This window comes from Solanum verrucosum, unplaced genomic scaffold (assembly GCF_900185275.1).
Source record: "Solanum verrucosum unplaced genomic scaffold, falcon-dt-bn FXZP01000180.1, whole genome shotgun sequence".
Taxonomy (NCBI): domain Eukaryota; kingdom Viridiplantae; phylum Streptophyta; class Magnoliopsida; order Solanales; family Solanaceae; genus Solanum; species Solanum verrucosum.
The window spans coordinates 1,742,221-1,752,645 of record NW_026020402.1 but is presented as its reverse complement, the minus strand read 5'-3'; the positions used below and the strand labels follow the sequence as shown (position 1 = coordinate 1,752,645).

Below are 10,425 nucleotides of genomic sequence, written 5' to 3'. Positions count from 1 at the left end.
CACACTTTCATCTTCCCCAAATATCACCTCAACATTTTCCTTTTTCCAAAAAAATCGGACGCTCCAGGCTCCTCTCCATCACCTCCCCCACGTGCTCCCCCATACCCTTCGTCAGAACGGCTCTGCTCGCCGGAAAAATTCCTTATCAGTCACTCAATGCTTTCAAACCCGCCTGAAAAGGCGATTCTTGGGGGGATTTTTCTCCCCCTTCATCATTAGTCCTCCCATTTTGGCTTTTCAAGAATTCAAAATTTGAATTCTTGAAGCCAATAGAGGTTGCGATTTTGGCTATAGAAAGGAGCCATTTGGTTCCTTCTAAGAACAGAAAAAAAGGATCCAAAAATCAGTTAAAAACATCCAAGAATCGACGCAAAAAATCCATCAACAAACTGAAAACATCCGGAAAATCATAGAGTTTCAGAAATAAACAAAAGGGTAACACAAAGCTTTTAGAGTTCGAAAGTTCTATTCTGAATTCGAGTTTTGAGGAAGTTTGGAGTCGAAATCTCTTGACGTCAAAACTCTTGTTTGCTGCTCCAAATGAGGTACAGAAAAATAGTGAACTGTTAATTTGAATTAGTGTCTTATTTTCGCCATGACTTATCTTATTCTGAAAACTAGCTGAATCAATGTTTCGTTTTTATTCAAAATAGTTTGAATGTTCATTGTTATAGAACCTTATTATGTTAGACAAATCTTTGTCCTATTATTCTTGCGCTTATTTTCGAGTACAAATCAATAGTTGTTGCCTGGATTAGTAGAGTTTAATTTGTTATGATCGTCTTGCAGAATGAATGATTCTTTCATTTCTATTAATTTGGTTATCCCTTTTGTTATTAGAGGTTGTCCAGGTTTAGTTTGGTCGTGTTGTTTTCCAAGAATTGTTGGTATTGTTTGTCGTTTGTTGTCAGATAGTATTATGACTTGAACATGCCTCGTCTAAGTTATATTTGTCTAAACACATACAGTTAAGACCATTAGAGTCATCCTAATCTGTATTGTTACGCCAATTTTTTTAGCTTTAGTTGATTGGTTCACCTTTTAGCTAAAAATATTTAAGTTAAAGAGTTTGGAATGTGTTCGCTGCCCAAATATCTGCATGTTAAACATTTTTGACATGGATTGATGAATATTTGCACATTAAAATCTTTCTCCCTGTATCAATCAAGTTTTGGGATGGTAAATATTTCCCCTGTTTTCAGTTTTAAAATGGTGGCATGATACTTTGTTATCGTTCTGCTCTAAATTGGTCTTAATATTAATTAGCACTCAAATGACTAAGCAATCGCTCGACTTTCTGCCCCCTATTTGTTTTAGACTTTTGGTCTTAAAGTCAGTAATGAAGAAAAGAATTTTAATTTTGCTCAAAACATGTGAAGTAACTTATTACCCGTAGCCTTTCTCTGCCCATTTGGTGTGTTTCCAGTTGGTATTGGTTGTTGTCTCTCTCCTCATGATATCTGGACGTACAATAGAACATGAACAAATATGTGAATGCAAATGCCTCTTTCTATTTACTAAAATGCACTACTTATTTGCTGAAAGTTGGCAAAATTCAAATTGTACATTGTTGTTGTCTTATCTTATTGTGAAGTACATAAGATTAATTTTTGGTCTGCTAGCTCGTCCTAAGATTTTGCATTTTAGCTAGTTGTTTGTAAAATATGGAAACCCGCAGCTGCTTGTTTGTTAATATAAACTCGAGTTAGAATCTGCCTATAAAGCGCAAGACATGTCTATATTTCTGCCTTTGAGTTTTACAGCGATTTTGTGAGATGATTTGTGTTGCTCTCTGCTTTTAAGTGACATCCACGTTTAGGCCGATGTTTTGCATTTTAAAATTTTCATAAGCAATCTCATTGTTTCGAAAGTCAAATTCCATTTAAAGTTCGAGGGGCCTAGATTCTAAACTTTGTTTACGCCTTTCAAGGGTAGCCAAGCTTTGTCTAAATAATTTTTTTTATGTGGGAATGAACCATTTTCTGGCTTTAAAGATCAGTTTTTTCACCTGTTGCTGGTTCATCCTATACTATATAAAAAATGTTTTCTTCTTCTTATGTTCCATGGTGTATAGGAGATGCCACCGTGAAAGGTTATTATTCATTTGTTTATCTCCGTTAATGAATTTTATGTTCATTAGTAAATTAATATCTTTTATTTTGTTTTCTTTTCCTTTAGAAGCATGACATTGCTCCTTTGAGCTTATGCTTCTTAATTTGCTTCTCTCTTTTTTCGTAGTCTTTTAAATTCCAAGTATGTAAGAATGTGATCATGTTTTGTCCTTGGATTAGGCCATATCATAATTATTCCTTCTAAATAATATTATTCTAGTCATTCTTGTAGTAGTCGTAACTTGCTTGAATTCTAATTTGGTTATATTCCACTGATTTGAAGTTTATAATTTTTTCCTTTTTTTTTATTTCACATGTACACTCGGAGCGCATTTGGAGTTGTGATACGACTCCATTCATCTGTCCCAAATCAAATTTGTGCTCATCGATACATTATAAGCTCGTGTCTAGCAGCCTTTATCGCGTCAATAGTGTCCAATGCTTCCTTCTCGCTTCAAAGTTTCATGTGCCTTATATACATATATGTGTTGCTATTTTTGACTAACATTTTCCATATTTTCGTATTTATGTTTATGCTTGCTTTTATTTTGTTTGGTTTGGAACAACTAAGAATGATGGTAAAGTATAGTCGTTCACCCCCACATCCCTTTAGGTATTGGGTTTATTATAATTATTTAGTTTAGAATGACATTTTTCAACTAAATTTTATTTGTTACTTGACACATTTTGGTGGTTATGAAAACATATCTTTTAAAGAAGTTCACACGGGAATAATATTTTCAGCTGTTGTGAATTTATTTTCAGATTTTTCTCTTTATAAACAAGTATTTAAAGTACAAGTTTAGCAACTTAAAGTTTGATATTTTGGGTCTCAAAAGTGCAGATTTTGGTGGTTCAAAGTGCAGATTTCAAGGTTAAATATATCACCTTTCTTGAGAGTTTAAGAGTGGTATATTGAGTCCCAAAAATGCAGTGTTTTGAGCAAAAAGTGCAGTGTTTTCAGCCCAAAAAGTACAGCGTTTTGAGCTCAAAAGAATGCCGAATTTGAGCTCAAATTGTGCATGATTTGAGCACAAAAAATGCAGATTTTAAGCTTAAAAAACTGCACCTTTAACAAGCTTTACAAAGCAGATTTTTTTTAAGTTTAAAAAATTATTTTGCATAACTTAAAGTATAGATTTTTTTGAACTAACCGTTATTCTTCGAGATCTTAAAAGTACAATAATTTGGGGTCCAAAGGTGCTTTAAACACTACTTTCGAAAGGAAGAAGAAACGTTATTTTAAAAGCTGAAAATGGATGTTATAAAGCTCGCTAGAATTGTTACCTTTTTAGTCTTGAAAACACACGGCTTAAGTTATTCGTTTCGAGAAGGACCAAAATATTCATTAGCTTTATCTATAAACTCTCACTTAGGATAAACTCTCACTTAGGACTTTATGTTAAGGAAAAACTTATCCTTTAAAACTCTCAAATGATTTTGAAACTAGCGTAAGGCTAAAGTTGTTACCGTTTTAGAAATATTCCTTTTTTTTAATAAGTAAATAAATAAGGAAATAGGTCTATATATTTTATTAACAAAAACAAATGTAACTATAGAATAAGTCTCAATTGTTAACCCCATTTTATATTCTTGACATCACCCCTTTATGAAAGTTTATTTGCTATTGTCACTTTTTTTTTAAATCAAATATTACTAAAACATTTTTAACATGTTATTTCAAGATTTTAGATATGCCAACAGGTTCAAAATACAAGGTACATACATATATATGTCATATGCAAAAAGGTACAAATCCTATATATGTTTTTTTTTGTTTTCTCTACATGTAACTTATTATTTTGTTACATTTCATATTATTATTATTTTCTCATATCTACTATCACTTTTACAAATGTTACTTTTTTTTTACATATAATTTATAAATCCATACACTTTAACCTACACATTATTTTACTACATGTTTGCAACTCGACTACTATATCATTTTATTTTATTTTCTTTCACATCTTAATTCTATATATAAATTAAACAACATTTTTTTATATCCTTTGAGCTCAACATTTATTTTGGTTACATTTATATAAAACACATCTATATTTTTCAACATATAAAATTATCATATATTTTAGCACATTTATTTATTTATTTATATTACCGTATGATAAACATACTACTATTAATTTTATAGACATATATACGTCGTACCTTGTATTTTACTCTTTTTCTAAAAATAATAAAATTTACTTACCATTGATATTTAAAGAAAAATAAAATAAATAAACAAGTTTTCTTAATTATATTTTCCTAATTGAGTTTAAGAACTATCTTCGAATAGGCTCTGAGGGATACTTAATACCTTCCCCTCGAGTAACCAAAACCCTTACTCAGAATCTCACTGGTTTCGCAAATCAAAACAGAGTTTACATTTACATATTTAAAAAATGGGTTTCCTAATATTTTCCTTAAAATTTAGGTGGCGACTCTAAAATAAAAAAAAATCTTTCAAAATCAGAGTGTTAGCCGTATTATGTTGTGAACTATTTCGGCTAGTTCGAAATATGGTGCGACACCCTTGTCCTGGTTTTCCTTTTATATATTTGACTATTCTAAGTGTTGCATCCATGTGAGTCTGTTTTGGTGTCTGCAAAAACTGACTAAGTGTTTGAACACTATAGGATATGTCTGGTCTAGTTACTGTAAGATATAGAAGTTTTCCAATAAGTCTTTGATATGCCCCTTGATCAACTAGTGCTTCATTACTTGAACTTGGACCTTCCTTGATATGCTGATCATATTCAGTGGTAGTTAGTTTTGTAGTTGTGTCCATACGAGTGGATGATGGTTTTGATGCACTCAGTCTAGTTTCTGATATAAGCTCAAGGGCATACTTCATTTGATGCATTATAATACCTTGTTGAGACCTTGCAAATTCTATGCCCAAAAAATACTTCACTTCGCCAAGATCCTTCATTTTAAAGTTCTGATGTAGTGCTTCCTTGGTTGCTAGGATTTGATCCAAACTATCTCCAGTGACAAGTATGTCATCTACATATACCAACACAACAATCATTCCTTCATTTGTTTTCTTGATATGTAAAGAGTGATCAAACTGACTTTGTCTGAAACCACAATTGATTAATGTTTTGGATAGTTTTGCATTCCATTGTCTTGGTGCTTGCTTTAATTCATATAAGGATTTTGAGAGTCTACATACACTATCCCCCTGACTCTGAAATCCTTGAGGAAGAGACATGTAGATTCCAACCTCTAAGTCACCTTGTAAAAAGGCATTAAAAACATCCATTTGGTGAACATGCTAGTGTCTGGATGCTGCAATAGATAACACATTCCTTAGTGTGACCATTTTAACCACTGGACTGAATGTTTCTTCATAGTCAATGCCCTCTTTTTGGATATAACATTTTGCTGCAAGCCTTGTTTTTAACCTCTCAACCTCACCAGTGGATTTGTACTTTACTTTGTATATCCACTTACATCCAATTGGCTTCTTGCCTTCAGGTAGAGATGCCATTGTCCAGGTATTGTTGCCTTCAAGAGCAGACACTTCAGCTTTCATTGCCTTTACCCACCTAGGATCCTTCACAACTTCTGCATAGGTTGTAGGTTCCACTATGTTAGAGAACTGAGACAAATAACACTGGTGTTTAGTAGAGATACTATCATAGGATAGATAGTTGGATAGTGCATAAGGCACATTGTCATTGATACTTAAGGACACAAAATCCTTCATTCATGTAGAAGGTTGTTTGCCCCTACATGACCTTCTTTCAGGTAGAGGCTGAACATTTCTAGAGGCAATTACTGGTGCAGGCACAACTGGAATATCATCATTTAGAGGAGCTACACCCAGTGAGATTTCCTCAACAGTCTGATTAGGATGTATAGTAGAAACTTGAATGGTTTCTGATGTATTGTCTTCAATCAGCTCCTGAGCACTGGAGGAAATAACTGATACTGAGTATCCATAGTAGCTTTGAAAGGGAACATGTCTTCTCTGAAAGCTACTTCCTTATGAACAAAAAAAAATTGTTAGTTAGATCAAATAATATGTAACCTTTCTTTGTTTCTGAATACCCCATATGCACTGCATGCTTAGTTCTAGACATGAGTTTATCTTGTTCACGTAGTATCTTTACATGACATAAACAGCCTAACACTTTTAAGTGTCTAAGAGATGGTTTTTTGTTATGAAGCCTTTCATATGGAGACATGTTATGTAATATAGTAGAAGGCATTCTATTAATCAAGTAAGTTGCAGCTTTTACACAGTAACCCCAAAATTTGTGAGGGATATTTTGCAATCTTATTACTCTAGTTATTTCTAATATATGTCTGTGTTTTCTTTCAGGAATTCCATTTTGCTGAGGAGTATAAGAGCAAGATGTTTGATGTATTTTGCCTAACTTAGCTAGTAACTCAACACACAATTGATTAACAAATTCAGTTCCATTATCAGTTTTTATCACTTTTATGTATGTGTCAAATTGTGTTTTAACATAAGCAATAAAATGTTGAATAACAACAAGAGTATCAGATTTAAGCTTAAGTAAGAACACCCAAGTCATTCTTGAAAAATCATCCACTATAGTTAAGAACCATTTTACCGTCACAAGTAGGCACTTTATAAGGCCCTCACACATCCATATGCACAAGATCAAAAGGATTCTTACTAAAACTAGGTGACTTTATTGGAAAAGGCAACCTAGTTTGTCTAGCACATGGACATATAGAACACTTTCCAATAGTATTTTCTATGTAAGACTTTTGACTAGGAAACAAATGACACAACACTCTAGATGACACATGACCAAGCATATTATGCCACAATTTTATAACAGCTTGATTAGTAGTACCTTGACTGCTTTTAACAAAAAAACAAATGTATTTTTTCTATGTCCAAGCATATTTTGATGACTCAGTAGATGGTAAAGGCCAGCTCTTTCTCTACCAATCTCCTTTACCTTTCCACTATAGAGATCCTGAAAACCACAAAAGTTAGGATAAAAGGTAGCTAAATAATTAAGTTGCTTAGTTGCCTTTGAAATAGATAAGAGATTATACTTAAATTGTGGCAGATGATACACATCAAGAATAGTATTGTTAGGTGAGATATGACTAGAACCAGTGTATGTGACCACAACTACATCTCCATTGGGCAATGCCACTCATTTAGAACTCACAGATTCAGATATAGAGTCTTTATTAAGAAGTTTTATATCTGAAGTCATGTGGTTGGTAGCCCTTGTGTCAATGATCCATTCAGGTGGACCAGAGTTTTTTCCAAGGGAATAATTCATACCTGACATGTTAGCTGCTGAAACTGGTTGAGTTTGTTGTTCCAGCATTCTGCAAATTTTCTCATATTGTTCAGAGGTGAACCTGTGAGGCATATGTTGCCATGTAGAGTCAAGTGTGTCTGATTCTTCAGAAACAACATCATTGTGTGCACTTGCCCTTCTTGGTTTGTATTTGTTATCATAAGAGTTGTACAACTTATTCTCAGCCCCTTCTTTCATTTCACCAAGTCTTCGATGCCCTGGTGGATACTCAACCAACCCGTAACAATCCATCTTGAGGTGACCCTTTAACTTGCAGTGATCACATATAACATTAGGAGTATAATTGGATGTATGTCTTTTTTCCTTTCTGATAACCATTCTGATAGTTTTAATTAGTGGACTTGGAGTACATAGCTACATCAAAATTCCCAGGCATTGCACCCAATAATCCTGAGGCATTAACAGCTTGAGCTACAATTTTCTGACTCTCATCACTCATCACCATTGAGTAAGCTGCATTTACTGATGGTAGAGGTACCATTAACAAGATTTGACTTCTTGCTTGAGAATATGAATCATTCAAGCCCATAAGAAACTGATAGAGTTTTTGCCTCTGTAGGTACATTATAAAATCCTTGGATCTTTCACAATTACATGCAGGGAAGGGAACCATAGACTCAAACTCATCCCATAACTCTTTTAGCTTAGTGAAATAGACTGATACAAAATGAACTCCTTGAGACATAGTAGCTATTTCTTGATGGATATTAAATGTTCTAGACTCATCTATCTTATCAAATCTTTCTTTTAAATCCTGCCAAACACCTTGAACAATAGTGGCATACACTACCCCACTAAGAAGACTACTTGAGATAGAATTCATCAGCCAAGATAGGACTATGGCATTCACCCTTTCCCATTGACCCCACAGTTCAACAGGACATCTTTCTTTATTCCAAGATTCATCGATCAAACCAACCTTGTTTCTTCCTAATAGAGCAATCCTAATAGACTTACTTCAAACCCCATAGTTTTCACTTTATTTTAACTGAAACGAAATGATAGTCATACCTGAAACATCTGAATTTGACAGGTAAAGGGGATGGTTGAAGTCTACTGGAGCCTGCAATCCTTGAATCATTGGTGGAACTCCATTTGCAGTTGTTGAGTTCACATGATCTGAAGCATCATTGACTGTTGTATTTGCCATTTTTGACTGATTTCATAATTCAAAGATCAAGAATTCACACTTCAGAGTATACGATTCCTTCAGGATCGATTACAGCTTAACTATGTTGGCTAAGCTCTGATACCATGATGAATTATAGAGTAATGGAATAGTAGACTGAGTATTCAAGATAGAAAGAAGAGGAAGAGGAAGAAGAAGAAGAGGAGGAAGAGGAAGAAGAGGAGGAAGAAGAAGGGGAGGAAGAAGAGGAAGAGGAAGAAGAGGAGGAAGAAGAGGAAGAAGAAGAAGATGAGGAGGAGGGGGATGAGGAGGAAGAGGAAGAAGAAGATGAACAACAACAAGAACAAGAAGAACAAGAACAAGAACAAGAACAAGAACAAGAACAAGAAGAACAAGAACAAGAACAAGAAGAAAAAAACAAGGAGATTGATCCTTGATTGTATTATTCAAGTTACTTCAATAATGAACAAGAGATCCTTTATATAGTAAACTAACTAACTGAATTAACAACTAACCTACAAACAAAATTAGTAACTAACTTACTATATACATGTCTAATAGAATATTCTAGATCATTGTATATCCTCAACAGATATAATGAGTAATTCCAAGTGTTATCCGTCATTATAAGTCACCATAATATGATAGTGTAAAATAAGTTTTATGTCATCGTTGCACGAAAGTTAGATCCCTATATAATTATTTAATGACTTGAAAAATCAAAAACTAAATAGGGATTGGGCATTTAGAAGGTGTATTTAGTAATTTAGACATGGGACCTACTGATTTCTTCTGACTACGATAACAAGTATATTGGTTATTTTGCGGGGGTAAGATTCAGAGTTTTCTTTTACGGCATGATATTTAGAGTGTAGTATCAAAAAAAAATTATTAATGTAATTTAGAATATAACATTACGATAATAGTTATCGTATATAGAAATAGAATTGCTTTCATGATTATTTTTATTTTTGTGGAGTTAGAAATCAATTTTTTAACAAATACTTTCAATATTTAGAGTATAACACTATGATAATTGTTACTGTATATAGAAATAAAGTTGCTTTGATGATTGTTTTTATTGTTGTGGAAGTTAGAAATCAATTTTTTAATAAATACCTTCAATATTAAAATCAAAATAAATAGAAGTATTTCTATTATCAAAGACAATAATAAAATGTATCCCAAAATTCATCGACAAAGCAAACTACAAATACATTATACTTAAGTTGAAGCAGTAGAGATTTGAAAGGCTTTGAATCGATCTTTACGAATTGGTTGATCAATGATTAGTATTTTATCAGATGCAAAGCTTATGGTGCAAATATTACAAAAAGAAGATGACAACATTGTAGAAAATAGATACCACTTGCAAAAATATATGAAGATCGATGAACTTTTTCAAAAATATCAACATTTTATATATTCCTCGAACACAAAATGTTTTAACTCATAATCTAACGCAATTCTCTATTTCCTTGTTGCATAGAATTTTTTGGAATTCAACTTTCTCAATTTGGGTTGTAAACGATGCATTTATGTCGTATGAACATTTGAAAAGGATTATTAAGTAATATATATATATATATATATATTGAAGTTGTTTACTAAAAAAAATAGTATAAAGTATAGAAATTTTATATATTTGGAGGCTAATTACATCCTATCCCAGAAGTTTCCTCAATTACAAAATTCTTGAATTTTTCATTGCTCTCGAATACATTCCTTGGTTGTCCGATACATTGCAAATGATATATATTACTTCATGGGAGGGATGTATCCAAGAGGGGATAGGTATGTATCCGAGAGGGGAATGTATCCGAGAGGCAATAAGAATATATTCGAGAGGGGATTATGATAT

General features: G+C 32.9%; 1 protein-coding gene across 1 annotated transcript in view; it reads left to right on the top strand.

Moving 5' to 3' along the window:
- Nucleotides 1–296: 296 nt before the first annotated feature.
- The window catches only part of LOC125840269 (uncharacterized protein At2g23090-like), a 376,400-nt gene continuing 366,271 nt past the window's right edge, over nt 297–10,425 (top strand). Inside the window, exon 1 of the mRNA XM_049519244.1 lies at nt 297–303. The gene's annotated coding sequence lies outside the window, so the exon portion shown is untranslated. The remainder of the gene's footprint in view (nt 304–10,425) is intronic.